Source organism: Natator depressus, chromosome 2 (assembly GCF_965152275.1).
Source record: "Natator depressus isolate rNatDep1 chromosome 2, rNatDep2.hap1, whole genome shotgun sequence".
NCBI classification, from domain to species: Eukaryota; Metazoa; Chordata; order Testudines; family Cheloniidae; genus Natator; species Natator depressus.
The window spans coordinates 232293050-232313986 of record NC_134235.1 but is presented as its reverse complement, the minus strand read 5'-3'; the positions used below and the strand labels follow the sequence as shown (position 1 = coordinate 232313986).

Genomic DNA, 20937 nt, shown 5'->3' with positions numbered 1-20937 from the left:
AACAGGAGACTTACAATTCTCCCCCAAGGGGTTCAGTCACAAATTTAATTAACACATTTTTTTAATGGGCATTGTCAGCATGGGAGCATGTGCTCTGGAATGGTGGCTGAAGCATGAAGGGGCATACGAATGTTTAGCAAATCTGGCTCATAAATACCTTGCAACTCCAGCTACAAAAGTGCCATGCGAACGCCTGTTCTCACTTTCAGGTGACTTAAATAAGAAGCAGGCAGCAGTATCTCCCGTAAATGTAAACAAACTTGTTTGTCTGAGCAATTGGCTGAACAAGAAGTAGGACTGAGTGGACTTCTAGGCTCTAAAGTTTTACATTGTTTTGTTTTTGAGTGCAGTTATGTCAAAAAAAATCCACATTTGTTAGTTACACTTTCACGACAAAGAGATTGCACTACGGGTACTTGTATGAGGTGAATTGAAAAATACTATTTCTTTTGTTCACAAATATTTTCACTGTAAAAATGATGGTCAAAAAATAATATAACATGAGCAGTGTACACTTTGTATTCTGTGTTGTAATAGAAATCAATATATTTGACATCCAAAAATATTTAATACCTTTCAATTGGTATTCTATTGTTTAACAGAAAATTAATCACGATTAATTGCATTGGGGTTAATCACATGAGTTAACTGCAATTAATCGACAGCCCTAATGCTTAGTTAACAAAACATAGAGATTCAAGTAATAGCACAAAGTACTGTAAATAAAAGATTATCTAGAAAATCATAACACGTTCTAGAGTTTAGGATTAATTAACTAGATGCTTTCATGTCTTGTATTCTCTCCCAAAATCATTGCAATGCTCCACAGCAAGGTTGGCTGTGACCCTCCTTTCATGAGACAAGTCCACTGTCAGCTTGCCTCCTTGGTGAAAGACCCAGTATGGATCTTTGCTCCCCAAGATACACCAGAATAATCCTTCGTCTTTATTCATAAACAGGATCCCACTCCCCTCCTGTTTGTTTCAGCTTGCAGATTTTGCAGTCTCTTACTTTGCCTGTGACTCATTGTGCAAATAGGCATACGCTGTGAGGCATACAATATGCAAATGACTGGACAGGGACACAGGTGTCTGTTACCTCCTGCCTGAAAGGAACATTTGTGAGGTGTGTCACATCCTGGTGACGTGCCTTAACTCCAAGACCTTAAGAACATAATTTTTAACATAGATACTGTAATAAATTGAGACCTAACTGGAAGACAGGTAGTTGATAGAACGTGTCAGTTAACTGAGCAGAGGTTTACCTGAAGGGCTAATTGAAGGAGAAGCAACCCCAACAGATGGGATGATATGAATGATAGGAAGTAAGCTCTGAACAGGGGAAGTCCAAAGGAAGGCAGAGGGCTAACTGCTGTTCTGTTCCCTTTCCTAGAAGCAAGTGGGGAAGCTGGCTATGGACTGTGAATACTACTACAAGCTGTGGCCTGCTGAAAGAATATAATTGTAAGCAGAGTCAGGATGAGCTCCACCCTGACATCTGGTGGTGAGGTGTGGCAAGTTGTGGAAAAGAACTTCAGGGGCTGATCTCATTTGCATAGACACACCCACCCAGCCTAGAATGAGCCCATAGCTGCCCAAGTGGTTACTTTGGCTGCTGTGGGATCCCCAGTGTCTCTGTTATTGGAGCAGGAAGAATAAATTGTTATTATCCTGATTATGGGAATCAAGGACAGTGGAACTATACTTGGCCTTTTGTTATGATGGAGGGACTTGCCATCTACTAAGTAGCACTCACTAGGCAAGGGACATGGGTTCCAAAACTCTGTGAATTGAGAGAGGCTGGAGACAGGTATTAGTACCTGGTGGTGTGGGCCCCTTTGTGAGGGCCTGAAATATCAGTTGTACCTCCGTCTCTCTCCACTGTGGAATATCAGAGCTAATTTTGGGTCTATTAGGAGTCTAGCTACAGGTCCTGAGCTGAATTCACTTTGGCCTTATGGTGCACCAGCACTGAGGCTTCCACGACTACAAGCTGAAATTACTAAAGGGCTAAAATTACTAAGAGCTGAAATCACTGAGCACTGTGTTAAGTAATGGGGAGCCTGAAGATCTATAGCGGAGCGGAGCAGTTCATGGGATGGCTGGAGAGGCTCGCGGACCAGCTGGTGGAACAGTTTGTGGGATGGCGGAAGCTGCTTGCGGAACAGTTTGTGGGACGGCTGGTGGAGCGGAGTGAAGCCCTATGGAGCTGCGGGGCAGTCAGCTTCAGATCATGTAAGGTGCCCCTTACCTTTTTTCCCTCCCCCCCCGCCCCCCACACACACACATTTTCACCCAGACTGGGGAGTAACACTCTGCAGATGAACTCTTGAACTCTGGGGCTGGACTTTTTGGGTTGTTGGACTTTGGGTGATTTTTGGGTTGCTGAACTTAAGAGATGTTTGGGTTTGTTGGACTCAAGAACCCGAGGGAAAGGACATGGCCCAATTTGCTGGGGTGGGTCTTTGCTCATGGTTTGGTTGATGAACCCTGGTTGTGGTGTTCTCCCAATTTAATGCTGATGTCATTTACCTCATGTTATTAAAGATTCTCTGCTACACCGAGACTCTGTGCTTGCGAGAGGGGAAGTATTGGCTCTTTGAGGCGCCCAGGGGTGTGTGTAAGATTTTCCCAGGTCACTGGGTGGGGGCTCGAGCCAATTTTGCATTTGCTTTGATGAGAGGGAACCCCTGTGTACTGAACCCAGCCCTGGCTGCTATCAACTTGGCCTGGCAGAAGGGTTACATAATAAAGCACAGTGGTGCTGAAGGAGACATGGAATGGTTGTGGCCTGTGGTTAGGGTCTAAAAGGACTCTCCAGAGGGCACCCCCATGACAGATGCATGACTCCTTAAATATTATCTGTGCATACATTTTGCGCTGATTATAATGACTAGTGGGCTACTGGCTCTCGGTAGACCCCTCAGATGCCACACTTTGAACGATTTTTCATATAAACAACGAGGAGTCTGGTGGCACCTTAAAGACTAACATTTATTTGAGCATAAGCTTTCGTGGGTAAAAAACCCACTTCTTCAGATGCATGGAGTGAAAATTACAGATACAGGCATAAATATAGATACAGGCATAAATTGATATATTTATGCCTGTATCTGTAATTTTCACTCCATGCATCTGAAGAAGTGGTTTTTTTACCCATGAAAGCTTATGCCCAAATAAATCTGTTATTCTTTAGGTGCCACCAGACTGCTTGTTGTTCTTGTGGATACAGACTAACATGGCTACCCCTCTGATATTTTGCATATAGCCATCCCTGGGGATCCCTGTAAAACCCTACATACGCCCTGTGCCCTCTGCCAGTTGGCAGGAAGGGATCTGTGGGTGATGATAGCTAGCACTGGTAACAATAATGGTGAAGATATGGCAGCATAGGCTTCAGTGCGGTCTAGCCACCCAATTCCTCTGCTGTACAACCCCCCAGGGATGCTGTCTATGCACTCAGTTTGCTAGCAGGGTCTGAACCATTGCATCTTCATTGCTGTTGTTACCCATGCTGGCTAGATTAAAGCTAGAGCAGACATGCTTAACCACACCACAATTACTTAATTTTGCAGGGCAGATGTACCCTCAGAGACCAGAAGGGGGAAATGGGTGCAGCAAGCCTCATAACTGTGACCGCGTGCTTCAAAATATTTGTTTTATCAGGATATAATCCAACCTCCTACAGCCTATGGTAAGGAGGAGACTTCCCTGATGGTAGTTTGTTATAGAAGAGTCTATTATGGAATTTCCCCCCACCTTTTCCTGGAGCATTTGGTACTAGCCGCTGTTAGAGAAGATAATGGACTAAATGGACTATTGTCTGATGTGACATGGCAGTTCTTGTGCTCCTATTTAAAACTAAGGAGTGATTTAAAAATTGCTATACTGCCTGTTAAGATAATCTGTTCCCTTGGTTCAGGAGGGGAGGAGATGAGGGGTATTGTAAGGGCTGAACCTTATTTAGTAAATGTTTTGAGGCCCATTTGTTAACCAAGAAAAGTCTTTAAGGATTGTAGGTTATTTGGTAGCCCACCGCTTCAGTTAAAGGACAAGCCTAATAAGAGTCCATTGGTCACAGCAAAGGCTCTTAAGAGTGTACTTTTTCCCCCCCTCTAAGCTTTCTAAAGTGCAAAAAGTTTCCTCGCTAGAAGATAACACTACAAGTCACTACTGAGTGAGGACTATGGTTCATCTCTTATGAGGCTGTGGAAATAAATATTTTATTTCAGCAATGCACAAGCTAGAGAGGTGAGACATAGGCGCCGACTTCCCCTCTTTTCCATGGGTGCTCACCCTGCCCCCACTCCACCCCTTCCATGAGGCCCCGCCCCCATTCCAACCCCTTCCCCAAAGTCCCCACACCAACTCCACCCCCTCCCTGCCCCTATTCTAACTCCTTCACCAAATCCCGGCCTCGCCTCCTCCCCTGAGTGCGCCACATTCCCGCTACTCACCCCACCCACCCAAGCATACAAACAGCTGTTTGGCAGAAGCCGGGTGAGAAACGCTGGGAGGTAGGCGGAGGAGCTCAGCCCTGGAGCACCATGGAGTCGGCGCCCATGAGGTGACTCATCAAAGAGGGGGAAGAGATGCTGGGTTCTGTCTTAGCCTGTGAATCCAATGACGTGGGATTATTTCCTGGTAATTGTCTCATTCTGGTGCAAATGCAGCTTTTTCTAGAAAGCTGTTGAAAATATCTTTGCTAATGGGATAGAATTGTTCTGTGTTGCCTAAATTGTTGGAATGACACTAATATTAGCTGTAGAAGAATAGGGGCAGTTTGGGGCCAAATGTTCAAGGGCAGCGATGGGTACAGAGTAGGTAGCAACATGGAGAAAAGCAATCTTTTCAGAGCCAGGGCACACTGGCTGGTACTGTGGAGGAATTAGTCTATGATATGTATAAGCCTTACATTCACCCCCTCACTCTCCCTGTACAGCAGAGGGACTGGGAAGCTAATTATAATCAAGTCAAAATCTGATTTATGTGCTGCCCCCTTGCTCAGGGCTTGTAGCAAAGCCACAAATTCACCCATGATAAATAAAAAAAATGATGGACAATGGAATTTCCTGTCTTCCTTAATATATCAAAATTTACAAAGATGTTGTCTTATATTTGAATTAACCTTTAATGAGTCATATAATCTTTATTTTTTAAGTGAGAAAAAATGTTCTGGGCTCAGGTCCTTTCCCCTTATGCTTTAGTTCTGCTTTTCCTCTGTCTCTCTTTCTTGTGAAATGGGGAGTGTCTCTCTCTCCTTTTTGACTTGCATGTAATAGATTGTAATGTCACCAACTCAGATAAACATTCAACATTTTTGCAGTGGTCCCTGACAGTGTAACTAAAACCATGGCAATACGTAGGAACTGAACCAGTCTGAACTGTAATTGCACAGTAGACTGCAATGGCTCCAGTCCCCTGGCATCAAGCTGAGGTGGACTAGCCCGCAATCCTTTTCAGCAAGTACAAAGCTACAGAGAGAACTTGAAGTGGGATTCAGTTTCAGGAGTAAAGTCTGGCTCTTCCTTGGTAGAAAATCCTTTCAACCCCCTTGTGGCTGGATCTGGGCATGATGTTGCTCACCCAGACAGCTGCTGTCGTGTATAGGTGCTTGCATTACCAGTCAAGGCAGCTACTGCAAGAGAAGCCCCCTGCTGTGTTTCCACCAGCTTCATTAGAAGTAGTGTAGGGGGGAGGACTGACCATGTAGGCCACATGCCCCTGCTCCTTTCTGACCAGCTATTAGTGGCTTGGGGAAACCTCACTTTCTACCTCTCACCACATATCTGATGGCAGCAACTTCTAGCAGTCAGCAGAGACCTACCACCACAAAACCCAAAGGGCATCTGTGACCCACACCTCCTCCAGCTGTCATCTCTGCCTTGGCCTCTCAGCTTCTCTGCTTGCGTTCACCTGCTGCAGCCAGAACAAACATGCTGGCAGCCAACCACTTTTCCCATACCCCTGCCTTGATGCTGAGAGGGGAAAGGTTCCAGAAAGTCTCTCCATTTCAGCACCTCATGGAGGTTATGGTGGTCTCTTCTGTTTGCTGACGTCAAAGGGAAGTTACTCCCATGTCAGTACTGTGATTTAAAACAGAGAATGGCATTACAACAAAGGAACCTGTTTGTGTCTAATAATAATTTCTAACTCTTCTAGCACTTTTCAGCAGCAGATCTCTAAATTCTTTACAAAGATCAGCATTATTATCTCCATTTTACAGATGCATAAACAGGGAGAAGGAGATGAAGTGACTTGGCCAAGGTCACCCAGAAGGCCAGTGGCAGACCCAGAAATAGAATCCAAGTTTCCTATGTTACAGGCTAGTGCTGTCTCCACACTTCCTCCCCTAGATTACATACGTAATTCGTCACTTTCCATAATTGAACCTAGCTAAAACAATCTCAGCATGGGAGCTGGGGGGAATAAAAGTGAATAGCTATCTACTTCTTGAAAGCAATCCCCTCAAGTGAGCCTTTCAGCATCACATCCTTGCTTCATCATAAAGCCTCCCTGAACCAGAGCAGCTGCCCTCTTTCGAAACCTGCTTTCTCCAGTATCATCTGCACAAAAGGGATTTGGGGGTCTGGCTACATTCTCTATGCGGTGGACCACTGAGGACAGATCTTTTAATGATGATAATATCCAGTTGACTTTCAACAGCTTAATGACCTAAGTCAGATACCACCTTGCACAGATCAAGCTGGTTGTATCTGGTTTCCATCAGGCCTCTTTTTAAAAAACACTCTAAGCAGTTTTTTTCTTTTTACTGTGAATTCTGGACAGAGATCAAGACCACATGTCACAGGACTCCTAACTAACCACCCAGCTCATCACCAGCAGGCACCTGGTCCCCACCTGACCAGTTACTTTATGGCCAGAGACTTCAAGACAATCTGCGTCCCCCCACATCTGATAATTGAGCTAATAGGAATGAAAGATCAGGGTGGATCAAGAGGGCTGGAGTAGACAGAAGGTAGGTTTGGAACAAGGAGAAGATACTGACTTTAAACAATTGCATTAAAATAAATTTGATATCCACAACATGAGGCATTTGATAGAGGTACTCATCATATATATTTTTAATCAAAATACATTCAGATTCTAAACTGTTCTAGGCACAGACCTGTCATATCTGTGTAGTGTCTAGCACATTGTGGGCACTGTATAAATAAAAAACAAAACTCCATTTGCAAAGGTAAATCAGTTTCACTCAGTTCAATGGTGGTAAAGTGGAAGAATGTTATAGAAATAGAAAACAGCTGGGTGGATTAACTTTAAATCACAATTTAAATAAGCAAGCAGGAAATCTTAGTTAAAGTCATTTTAATCTTGATTTGCATTTGTACTTTTTAGCTATTTTCCTAAAGAGAGGTTTGTTCTTATTGATTGGTATAACTTCTAAAACATGTTGATTTGCAATCAAATATCACCTTTACACAAAATTTGATACTTCTCTTTGCCAACAAGAAGGAAACACTTTTATCTATATGCATTTATTTAAGCTTAACATACTTATTCAGATTCTTAATTTTTTCCATTTTTACGTGGGAATATGGTGAATGACTCATTCCTTATTTACTGAATGGTGATTTTTTTTATTTGGGATTTGTCACGCTGCATTAGGTTGGAAATTACCGTTTTAATGCATTTTTAATTTAATACCAGTTTACATTTTTTTTTTATATTAGTTAAATAAAACTACCTCAAAGGTGCTGGAAACAAACTCCCATTTTTTCCTCTCAAAACATTTTTTTTATTTAAAACTGATTTATTAAACAATGGAAATATTAACTGCCGTTGGTGAATTGACAGATTGTTTCTGGTCATTATGGACCAGATTTTCAAGGGTGTCTAATGAGATTTTCAGAAATACCCATGGGGGATAGGTTCTTCTGAAAATCGGATGAGGCACCCATTTGGATCTTTAGTCACCAAAATACCCTTGAAAATTAGGCCCATTATCTCCAGGTTTTCATCAGTTTTTAATGTTCTCCTACCCGTTTTTTTTAGTGATTGGAAGAGGAAAACGAGCTTTCCTACTTTTTCAGCCCTCCAATCCGTTTCTCAACTTTGCATGAACTAGTTCAAATGAGGAAAATATTCTCTCTGCATCTGCTAGCTAAACTAAAATGAAAAGTAAGAAAGGCATTAAAGGCAAAAACTTCTCTGCAAAACAAACTGAAAAAATGTAATTACCAGCATTTGCTCCATTGTAAAGACTGAAAATAATATCAAGACTTAAATGCAGTATAAGACATTGTAATGTAACTACTGTATTAAGTTTGAATTGACCTCAAAAGTTAGATGTTACCCACTGGTTTTGTACATATTTAAAAAAAAAAAAAAAAAGGCAGCACACTTTAACTCATTAAACCAGAGGTCCCCAAACTGTGGGGCACGCCACCCTATGCGGTTGTGCAGGAATGTTTGGGGGGACTAGCATAGCAGGGCCTGGGACGGCCTCCGTGGGCAAGAGGGAGGGAGCACCACGCAGCCTTGCTCTGCTCCAAGCTGTGCTCTAGCCCCAGCCACAGCCCCTGCTCCCGGCCGTATGCCCAGTCACGGCTGTGGCCCCACACCCGGCCCTACCCCAGCCGCAGCCCCACTCCTGGCCCTGGCTCATGGCAGGATGGGGTGCGGACAGGGCTAAGTGGGGGTTTGACCCTGAAATGTTTGGGGACTATTGCATTAAACTCTGAGAGAGGCTCATTGATGTAACCTTTTAAAATTTATTTAAGTGATTGATCAATTTTAGTAAGTTTAGGCCTTCACATAGCTGGTCATAAATTCAAATTTAAACAGGATTATTCTTTTCAAAACTATGTATCTACTTTAAATAAAAAAAAATTGGATTTTTACATTGGATTTTTTTTTTAATCTATCTTGGGAAAAAGAATAGGTATCAGCTCTAACAGGAGTTGCATCTTACAGAAAAACATGCTACAGAGCAGGACTTTCAACCTTTCCAGACGACTGTACCCCTTTCAGGAGTCTGATCTGTCTTGCGTACCCCAAGTTTCACTTTACTTAAAAACTACTTGCTTACAACGTCAGACATAAAAATACAAAAGTGTCACAGGTCACTATCACTAAAAAATTGCTTCTGTTCTCATTTTTGCCATATAACTGTAAAATCAATGGGAATATAAATATTGTACTTACATTTCAGTGTATAGTAGATAGAGCAGTATAAACAAGTCATTGTATGAAATTTTAGTTTGTACAGACTTTGCTAGTGCTTTTTATGTAGCCTGTTGTAAAATGAGGCAAATATCTAGATGAGTTGATGTACCCCATGAAAGACCTCTGAGTACCCCCAGAGGTACACGTACCCCTGGTTGAGAACCACTGCTGTAGAGAATCATTTCTAGGTTATAGCAAGAAGATAGGCTATATAGGGAAGTAAAGCAGACCAGCAAATATGAATGATAGATACAGATCATCCACTTACAAAAAAAAATTGTAGGAAAGTAACTTTCTCTTCCCGTACTTGGCTAAGATTAAAGAGAAGAAATGTATTGTGTGTTTGTCAATATAAAAGTATGTATGAGTTTGTTGGGGCAAGGAGTGTCTCTTCACTTGTACAGTGCCTAACGCAATGGGGGTAACATCCCTTGAGTGTGGCCTCTATGTAACACTGTACTAAAATTTTCAAATACCATCACTGTATTCAGGAACATTCATATTTATTCCAGAAATTGACATCTTGTATAGGAAAATAACATAACCCAAATAAAAAATCCCAGTCATGCCACTGGACCACAGGTAGACTGAAGTGTCACTGAAAAATAGATCATCTACCCATCCTTTTAGTCTTGTTGTATATTGCCTATGCAGCACAGTGTACCTAAAGCATACTAAGAGATGTATGCTCAGAGTATGTTCACAATAAACCTGTTTCTAAAAGTTACATTAGAGCATCGTATATATTCAGTGTTTTTCTTTGTAATCCCATTCTGTTTCACATGCTCAGATATTCCCAAATGAAGTGCACAAGACACAAAACATTCCACATGCCCTCATCTGCAAAGAGGAAGGGGAAGCAATTAAAAGTTTGCATGCTGTGAAATCTCTAGGCACCAACAGTTTCTGCATAGAACTTTATAACATTTTAAAGAACAATTGGTTTTTCCCTGTCTGGGGTGATGAATGCAAGCATACTTGTCTTTTTGAAGGAGGGCTACATCTTAGTCATTCTCAAACATGCTAAAAGCCTGCTGCTTTTCGTATGGGCTTCTGTCTCCTGAACTGAGATCAAGGTCCTGGCAACAAATTGCATCTCACAGGCTGGTGAAAGTTCTGTCCGCCTTTACAGGTGTGCCTCAGTGAGACTTTGTAAAGGAGAGACAGGCTTCTGACAATATAATGTTAAGCTGTGTCTGAGGCTGTGGGTTGGCTCCTGGGCTCAGTTTAACAGGAGTAAAAATAGTAATTACATGCTTTGACCTGATTCAAATAGGGCAGCATGTGAATGCCCTCCCCTCAACCTTTACATTGTTGGGTAGGGGAGACCGTACTCATCCTCCTGAAAGGTGTGTGTCAGAGGAAATGGGATCAAACCTCTTAAGAAGTGTCCGTTCGAGACAGGAAGAAACCAAAGCTGCTCCATGTGAGCTCTGCTTTTTGTCTTTACCCGGCCACCTCCATCATGCAAATTCTGAAATAAAGTAGCCACTAAAGGGAAGGGAGAGATAAATGTGCTGTTTGCTGCTGATTACAATGCAATTATTCTCCTATCATTGTACACAAGCACTGTTGTGTGGAATTATTTCAGGGCACAAGGTAAAACATATTGTAAATTTGAAACCTGAATTCTGTTCTCAGAAATGTTTAATTTAAAGCTCTGTTTTTATTTTAGATGGGCATGAAAAGAAAGTGCATTTAATGGTGCTTTTATACCCATGAGACTCAGCTGTATACATTTGTTAACAAAAACTAGTTTTCACTCTATTAGTAGAACAGCAATTTACTACACTAGTAAATATGGAATGAAGCTTGACTTTAATGTGGCCTTTTTAATCTATTTATTGCAGCATGTATGGTTTATCGTTTCAGATGTTAGTGAAGTCAGTAATGTCCAGACACAATGAGGTGTAATAAGGATGGAGTTAAGGCATTAACTTGCTTCTGTGAGGTTTAAATTAGATCCTTCATTGTTACTTTGATATGTAGATTTGTTTTAAATAACCTTTGCAACTGGCTGTTTGGCAGGGATATGCTGCCAAGCGTTTTAACAATGGGTCCCTCAAATTTTCTACCTGGGTTAGCGATATAGGGCACATTTCCTGGGTAAAACACTCTTCCCTACACTTCCCAAAAACTTCATTCGCTCTGTGACAGGTTGGACCCCCTTCTGGGATGTCACCTGATGTACTGGGATTCACTGAGCCACCCCTGCTCAATCAGCCTGGGTTCCCTCTGCCTGCTTTGCTGAATTAGGCTCTCTGGCCTCTTGCAGTGCACACACAGGGCCACAGCCCACTGCAGACAGACTGAAGTCAGCTTTGTGTGAGAGGACTCCCCCAGCACTCCTCTTTTTGGGAAATAAACCCAAAATAATACTGTCTTGCACTGTACAGAAAAATCTGTGTAGCTCAAGCTCATAAAAATCCACCCTCTTCCTCAATGTGAAGAGAGATGGGCACGCTTCTTGCCCCCTCCCAGTTAGAAATTGCATAAACTGGAATGCATTCTTCTTATAAACAAGGAATAAGTTTATTAACTACCAAAGGTGGATTTTAAGTGAATATAAGAGATAACAGACAGAACAAAGCAGATTACTAAGCAAATGAAACCAAACATGCAAACTAAGCTAGTTTCATTAAAGAAATTGGTTACAAATAGTATTTCTCACCCTAGCTGTTGTTGCAGGCAGATTACAGAATTTTTTTTCCCCCAGGTGACATCTGCTTTATTGGGTGAGGTGTGCCATTTAGGAGTTAGCATAGGGGCCCTTCTTCTTGCCAAAGCCCGGCACAATATTGACAAAGTGCCTGTTGTACTGCATGCATCTCTTGGCATGGCCAGTTTTTTTCTTCTTCTTCTTCTTTTCTTCTCTTGCTTGGCAACCTTGGGAGTCTGGTCTCCCACCTTCCCAGCACAAGCCAGCGAGCCATGGACCTTACCACCCAGCATGCGAGCAGCCACCTCCAAGGTGGTAAGCTCGCTGATGCCACATTGCCTAATGAGAGATCCATCCTCCAAGGGAGTTCCACCCAAGAGAACCACCTGATCCTCAGGTGCAATGCCCTCCAGGGACTCAATGCGAGCCTTAATGTGAGCGACTGTTTCCTGTCCAGACACCTCAAGGGTGTGCACGTTCTGAGCACAGATGAAAAGCTGCATGGTTCCAGCTACGCAGGAAACACCGCCACCATACAGGATGGAGCCGGAAAGAGAAAGAAAGTCTTGAAAGTCAGCTGCACTGGTCTTCCTCTTGAGACCTTAGGTATTATTACAATACTCACAAGCTAGACGCCTTTCCAGCTTGGGCTCAACCCTTCTCCCCACAGTTCTCTTGCTTCCAGGTCTTTTTTCAGTGTCTCTTAGGGTGGGGAGGCAGAGGAGAACCATGATGATGTCACTCCCCTCTTACATAGCTCTTGTGTAAGGCAGGAACCCTTTGTCTTCTAGCGGAAAACCACTGGCATTCCAAAAGGGTAAGAGGGGTATCCAGTACTAGGTGACTTGGACCTAAGTCTCATAGGCTGTCTCCAGAGTCCAAAGGAAGACCAAGCTCTTTCACAGTCCATTGTCTCTACTAATGACCCATTAGGCCTGTCTGGCTTTTCCATTGTTGTACCTGAAGCGCTGGTTGGGGGTGACACCCAAAGTAACACATTTGAAATATAGATACATAGTTAATAGTCCTACCTTCAGATACAGAATTGATACAGGCATACAAATTGGATAATCACATTCAGTAAATCATAACCTTTCCAATGATATCTCATATGAGCCATCTTGCATAACTTATATCTGTTATGTCATATTCATATCATAAGCATATTTCTATAAATAATATGAAGTGAAACATCACACACTCCATACTCCTCCAGACATAACAAGGGTTGTTGGCATCCCATGAATTGGGTTAAAGTCTGAATGAAAGGTATAAGAAAAGCCAATAAACCAGTAACTACCCACTCAATAATGTTGTTCCCCTCTTTCCCCCAGAAGGTAGGTTGAGCTAACTAAGAAGTTCTTAGTCAATGGACTGCCACATATGTAGGTATAAAAGGCATCTTTCCTTTTCTGGGTAAGACTATTTCCTGCCTTTACCAGCCAGGAGAGACTCTTAAGTACTGTACAGGATCAGTTATTAACATTCAATGGATGCTTCAGCCACATTCCCAAACACTGTCTTCCCCAGAGTTCATCAGGGAGGTGTCATCTTGCAGATGCTGGTAGAGAGCAGATGACTAAATAAACCAGGACAACAAATACAACACAATAGTGGCCTAATGTTGGTAACCCTGAAAATCTCTCTGTTTATGTTCTGTGGAAATGTAAATAGAAGGAAACAGAATATCAATACACTGTCAAAGCTATTCTAGAGCGGTGGTTCTCAAAGCCGGTCCTCCGCTTCTTCAGGAAAAGCCCCTGGCGCGCCAGGCTGGTTTGTTTACCTGCCGTGTCAGCAGGTTCGGCCGATGACAGCCCCATTGGCCTGGAGCGGTGAACCGTGGCCAGTGGGAGCCACGATCAGCCGAACCTGCAGATGCAGCAGGTAAACAAACTGGCCAGGGGCTTTCCCTGAACAAGCGGTGGACCGGCTTTGAGAACCACTGTTCTAGAGCACAGTTAACAAAGTTGAAAGTGATCGTTTTCCTTGTAGAGAAGAAAGCTAAAGCAGAGTTTAACTTCATAAATTGTATCTTAAAAGTGGCTTAAAGCATTTTTTTATCAACTGCATAAATCAAGTCAAAGTGGTAAGAAAAGTGTTGGATTTCAATTTAAATGTCATTCATTAACTTTATATGAAGTGTGGCCGTGGTAAAACATTATGGTTGTTCTTTCAAAAGTTTACAACTGAAAATTGACTTAATACAGATTTGAAACTTTACTATGCAGAAGAAAAATGTTGCTTTTAGCCATCTTAATTAAATGAAATATGCACAGAAATAGTTTCTTTACCTTGTCAGGTTTTTTTTAAAACTTTTCCTTTATATTTTTAGTAGTTTACATTTATTGGTACTGTATTAGGGTTGTTTTTGTTTTTTTTTCTGTCTCTGCTGCTGCCTGGTTGCATACTTCTGGTTCCAAATGAGGTGTGTGGTTGACCAGTCAGTTTGTAACTGCTATTCTACTGTATTTTGTATGTACTGATTTAAATAATATTGTCACCTTTTAATAATAATGTGATAATCCAAGTGATTATTTACAATAAAGGACAACGACCTTCTAACTGTGCCCCAAACTCATTAGTACTATGAGTACCTTCTGGATATACAGCATATATTGTGTGTGTGTATATATACTAAATAAACTTTGCTTACACCAGTGGTTCTCAAACTTTTGTATTGGTGTCCCCTTTCACATAGCAAGCCTGAGTGCAGCCCCCCCTTATAAATTAAAAACACATTTTGATATATTTAACAGCATTATAAATGCTGGAGGCAAAGCTGGGTTTGGGGTGGAGGCTGACAGCTTGCAAACCCCCCCCCCCCATATAATCGCCTCATGACCCCTTGAGGGGTCCCGACCCCCAGTTTGAGAACTTCTGGCTTACACAGTCCACATGTATCCTTTTGCTCCCTTGGAAAAAAACAAGTCATTAAAATATTTTGAGATAAATTAACTATCAAGTTAAATGAGATCGTTAGATTCATTACATGTGAATATAGCAGTTGTTGAGTATTGTGGTTATAATGGAAACCTCAAATGATCACAGTTGATTTAACACCACTATAAAGACACCTGATGACACTTGCATGTTCTAGCTAAGCTCTTCCTTCTCAAACGTGTATCTTTTCATGTCACCATCCTTACTTTGGCAGTTTTGTTGGGAATTTAAAGTGTAGGAAGACTACTGGTTTGGAATGTTATTCCCTTGAAAAAGGCAATTGTATTGTTGGCAAGAGAAGGAGAAATGGATAGCTAATCAGGGGCAAAGATGGTTGTAACTGCTATCTCTGGGGTCTATTGTCACTAGCCCTATATAATTGTACAGGGGAGTAAGCCCCTCTCTGACCCCCTACTTTGTGGCTGTGTTAGGGCTACCCAGCCCTTGGCTCTTCAACCTGCATATAGCACAGAGGCTTCCCTTTGCCTGCTTGCCCTAAGGAACAAGGAACACAGAGGGTAATGGCTGAAGCTGACTGGGCATGCAGGAGGAACTACACTGCACCTCTTCAAGAGTTGCAGTAAACCACTTCCCTTAATCTCACTCCCTGGGGAGCAAGGGGGGAATTGTGCCACTGAATAAGAATTCCTACTCGGAGGGCAGTGCCGCTAACATCCCACCCCAACACAGAGCTGTGTCCGAGGAGTGGGCTTTTCAAAAGTGCCTAAAGTGGTTATAGAGGACAAGTCTGACTGCAAATGGACCTTGTGCTCCTGTTGCCTACTTGCATGATTTTAGCACAAGTCTTGTAGTTTTTGGTGTATTTCTGATAGCCCCAACTCCTGGAATCGAAAGAATCACAGCTTTCATTCTTTTTTATTATTATTCTTTAAGGTAAGTTGCTAGACAGCGTGGTTGCAGAGAAAAGATTGCAGACATGAAGCAAATGAACCCTAAATGCTCAGAAAACAGAAGGCAAATAAAAAGAACCCCAAATGCATTATTTACACAGGTTTTTTGAGCCAATCTCATGATTTTGGATACTTGAGGTTGGCAATACAGAGTTCATGCAAAAATCCCACCCAAGGATACACTCTAGCCCTGTATGTCTAAGTATGTCTTTACCAAAGTGCACTTGAATTTTAGAGCTAGAAATGTTATGGTTCAGACATTTTATATGAATGACCTGAATCTCCTTTTCTCCAGGTGAAAAACCTCCACCCTGCCCCCTGTAGAGATTCCTAGTTACTGAATTACAAATTGGTTCAAGACATGCGGCTGTAGGGCAGGGATATAGAATTTCTTCACTATAAAGCATTAGATTGATTTGGCATTCTCACAGAGCAACATGTGGGCATAAGATTGGGGTCTTCAGCTGGCACGCATTTGAAGCATCATGGCAATAAAGATGGAAGCATTTGAATAAATAAAGATTTGAAGCATCATGGCAGAAAGAGGGAGGGTCCTCACATAAGTCTACCACTGCCTTTGTGGTGTTCATGAGCTCCGGAGGGAGTTGTACCTAGCCCTCCTCCTAGAATAACTGTCACTGTGACATGACCCTTGTAAGAAGGGAGGGTGGGAAAGGGCCCATAAAAAGTGAGAAACCAGGAGTTTCCCTGCTATAAGAGAGGTTAGCACATAATTTTTGCCAAACTTCATGACTTATTTAATCAACTGAAATGCAAATATGAAAGCTCAAGACTACTACTAAATGGGAAGGTAGTTGAGCGAGAACATTATCTAATATTTGGGGAGCTTTCTTGAGAATCAGCAACGCCAAAAAATGATCATACCATTGTGACATTTCTCAGGGTGCAACCTGAACAGTTGAATAGCTCTGTCCTCTCAACCCTCCAACCTGGGGTGCCTGTCACGCTGCTTTACTGTGAGAACAATCATCCTGGCCTGTTCACACACAGCCTCTAGCACAGGGGTGGGCAAATTTTTTGGCCTGAGGGCTACATTTGGAAATAAAAATTGCATAGTGGGCCATGAATGCTCACAAAATTGGGGTTGGGGTGTGGGAGGGGGTGAGAGCTCTGGTTGGGGGTGCAGGCTCTAGGGTGGGGCCAGAAATGAGGAGTTCAGGGTGCAGGAGGGGGCTCTGGGCTAGGGTGGGGGAGTGGGGTGGTGGGGGTGAGGGCTCCAGCTGGGGTGTGCAGACTCTGGGGTGGGCCTGGGCCTGAGGGGTTGGGGTGTAGGAGGGTGCTCTGGGCTGGGACCGAGGGGTTCGTAGGGAGGGAGGGGGATCAGGGTTGGGCAGGGGTGCTGGAAGGAGTGCAGGCTCCAGCTTGGGGTGTGGGCTCTGGGGTGGGGCAGGGGATGAGAGGTTTGGGGTGCAGGAGGGTGCTCCAGGCTAGGATCAAGGGGTTTGGAGGTCAGGAGAGGGATCAGGGCTGGGGCAGGGGGTTGGGGCATTGGGAGAGGCTCAGAGGTACAGGCTCCCAGCAGCGCTTACCTCAAGTGGCTCCCGGAATCAGCGGCATGTCCCTTCTCCAGCTCCTACATGGAGGCGCGTCCAGGCAGCTCTGCACACTGCTCCATCTGCAGGCACTGCCCCACAGCTCCCATTGGAGCGGGGCCATTGGCGCGTGTAGGAGCCAGAGTGGGACCATGCCATGGCTTCTGGGAGCCACGTGGAGCGGCCCCCAACCCTGCTCCTCAGCTGGAGTGCCGGAGTGGGGCCAGGCCACAGCTTCAGGGAGCCGCGTGGTGTGGCCCCCCGACCCTGCGCCCCGGCTGGAGTGCCGGAGTGGATCAAGCCCCCAGACCCCGCTCTCAGGCCAGATCCAACCCACAGGCCGTAGTTTGCCCACCCCTGCTCTCACCTGCAAAATCACTCCCAGCAGAATTATAGGAGTGCTTCTAGCCAGCCACTCCCGAATTATATTGTAGAATGACACCAGCAAATTCCCATTCCCAGACTTGTCCCTAGAAATGTGTTTCTTGTACTGCCCAGTTCTTTCCTTCTGTGCAGTACAAACTCATAAAAAGTCCCATCATTTCATTAACACAAAATGATTTGCAAACCCTGTTTTCTCAAATGGCGGTTCCAGATACTTCAATCCAAACACACACTGTTTTAGATAAAGCAATAAAACAAGTTTATTAACTACAGAAAGATTTTAAGTGATTACAAGTAATGAGGCATAAAAGTCAGAATTAGTTACAAAGAAATAAAAGATAAAATACAAATTAATACCTAACGTAACAAGCTAAATGAATTCAAAGCAGAGGTTTTTCTCACCACATGGTTTTACTGGCTGAACTCCTTCAGCCAGAACCACTCCCGTAGATCACTGATGTTTCCTTTGTCTTTCAAATTTTGTTGATGCCATGAGTAAAGATGAGGGGAAAGAGGTGATTTGTGTCCTCTGTTCCCCCTTCTTAAAGCATTTCTCCTCTCTGACAATCATCTCCAGCTGCAGTTCAGGTGACAGCAAGTCTGTTTTAGATGGGAACCCCCAGCTATTTATTTGCTAATATGTAAATTTCTCACTTACACCCTTCTTCCTGCCTAACAATCACTGCTTAAGCAAGTGATAAGTCTATTTGATTTTGATGACACCTGGCTGAGGTGCTGATTAGCCTTTTGTCTCTGAGGAACTGGTTTGGGCTGCTGTCCCAGAATTGGAATGTGCTTTAGTAACGTCATAGAGTAGAATCTCATAACTTTACATACAATGTTGCCACATGTATTTTACCAGGACACTAATGATCAGTGAATTATGGGTTTTCAAATGATACCTCACAAGGCATACTTTGTAAAAAAAATTAATAGTTTTATAAAAATGGTGACCATAAGGATACAGTCTGTCCCAACCATCTATCTGTAGATTAGAAAATGGATTTAAACTATATATATGCTATCAAGCTAAAGTTACAGTAAATACAGAAACAGCTGTACAGTGTGAGTAATGTTTGCATTGAGCAGCCTAGAGAGATTTGAGTGAGACTGATACTAAAAACGATATAATCTTTTGAGACTATCCAGAGAGATTAAGAAGAATTTCACTGGCAGGAGAATTCCATAGGAAAGAAGGTCAGGTTCCTCTTTTTTAATTATTTAGGGTTTTTTATCGAAAAATGCATGGATACTGCATATAGCATAAAGAATAAACTACTATGAATAAGAAAAGTAAATTGATAAACCAGTGAACAACAAGACATACACAGACTATTTGTTCCATTCCATAACTATGGTAGACAAATGTTTTTAAGTAGGTACAAACAATGGCAAGAAGGGTTGTTTTGGGTACTATGGTATGAGATCTAGAGCTGAGGATGCTCTAGATCTCATACCACTCACTTCAGTCATGATAGAGAGAGGATGAATAAGAGGAGAACATGATGAACATATACATATGCTGAGTATTGCCAACTCTCTCAATTTTAATATGTCTCATGATATTTGGTGTTTTTTTAAAAGCCCCAGCTCCTGGAGTCATGTGATTATATGAGACTGTCAGCTTTCATTTAAAAAAAAAATAGAGTTTCTAGCCCTCATGGTTCTGGAGAAAGTGTGGCCCCCTAAAGGCTTAAAATCCAGAAGGCAAATAAAAAACCCTAAAATTTATTATTTTTACAACCTTACTATTTTTTAACCCAATCATGATTTTGGGGGCCTGATTTTTTTATTTTTTTGAATGCATGGGGCTGGCAGTCCTGCCAGAGTGCTCAGCACTGTGCAGGAGTGATCCCTAAATGTATAAAATAAAAAAAATTATTAGATCTGGTTTCTTTCCCTATACCGTGAGACTTTCATCAAGAATCAGAAAAACAGTTCTGCGGTGGTCCATGCACCTAGACTCACCCTAGAGTGATATGGGTGAGCATGCACTGTCAGTATACTGGTTCACTATACTGGTTCTGCTGATTAAATGGAGGATTTCAGACTTCACAGCTGTCCGGTCTGTACCTTTGATATGGTATTAAATTCTTTGTGTGAGAGTGAGGGGAAGAGAGAACAAATCTCTTACTCAAACTAGTGTGAGAACAAACACTTAGCACCGAATCTTGCAAAAGGAAATATCTTTATCTTGTTTACAGCATGTGGCTGATTTTGAACCCACTTTGTTTTCAAATAATTTTTGTATTGTCTCCATCCAGCACAGATGTGGTGTAAATTACTGACATCAGAAATAATGAATGCTAAAAGTGAAGTTACAAAAACATTGCAAATTCAAGGAAATTAATCTTACATCATTTCAATCTTTCTCTGTGTGTGTCCCTCTCATTTTGGGTATTTGTTTGACAGTTCGGTGTTTGACTCCAAAATATTTATACTTCGCACCCCACAAAACAAGAACTAGAGACAGTTGTCCTGGCTTAGGTCAGTAGGCTGTATTTAAAACACTTCTTCTAAAATTTTTATCTAGTTTAAAGGAACACCACCAAGTCCTTCCCACTCCATCCCCAATTGTTTGTAATGTCTTCTTAGAAGCTTTAAAATGAAATGCCTTACCTACATTTCATGTTCCTTTAAAATTCTGAAAACACTGACAGGATCAGATTCTGATCTCTGTTCTGACAGTTAAATTTTGGAATAATTTCACTGACTTCAGATGAGTCACTCCTGCTGGTGTAACTGAGTACAGAGCAGTCACCTGCTTCTTACCTCTTATCTCTTGCAGAGTAGAAGCCAACATTGTTCTATTTTATTCACTTCTTTGTGAGCCAGCAGGACTTGAACTGAAGCAGCAATGAGAGGAACAGTTTGCCTCATTAAAATAATAAAAATACAAATATGAAATAGGGATCCACTTTGGAAATGTTTACCATTGGAGCCCATGCATCGACACCATAAACGTCAGCATAGAGCTGGGAATGGGGCTTCTTAATTCACATGTGCTCCCTCTACTGGTTCTGAAACAGCAAAATATAACAGGCTGGATATTCTGTGTGCTACAGTCTGTAAACACTGAATATTGTTTATTAATTCTCAATAAAAGTACGAATGTATATTCTGAATTCAGATGGCATTTCCCACAGATTGTAGTAATTTCCAGGTAGTTAACATTTAAGTTCTAGACTTTAAAGTAGCACTAATAAAGTCCTATGGAACAAAACCCTGGGGTCCTTACTCAACTTTTACTCAAAAGTTTAAGAGGAGTTTTGAACAAGTAAAAACCAAATAAGGGCCTC

At 42.4% G+C, this 20937-nt stretch overlaps 1 pseudogene; it reads right to left on the bottom strand.

Moving 5' to 3' along the window:
• Positions 1-11937: 11937 nt before the first annotated feature.
• LOC141981769 (ubiquitin-like FUBI-ribosomal protein eS30 fusion protein) lies at positions 11938-12385 on the bottom strand (annotated as a pseudogene).
• Positions 12386-20937: the final 8552 nt, after the last annotated feature.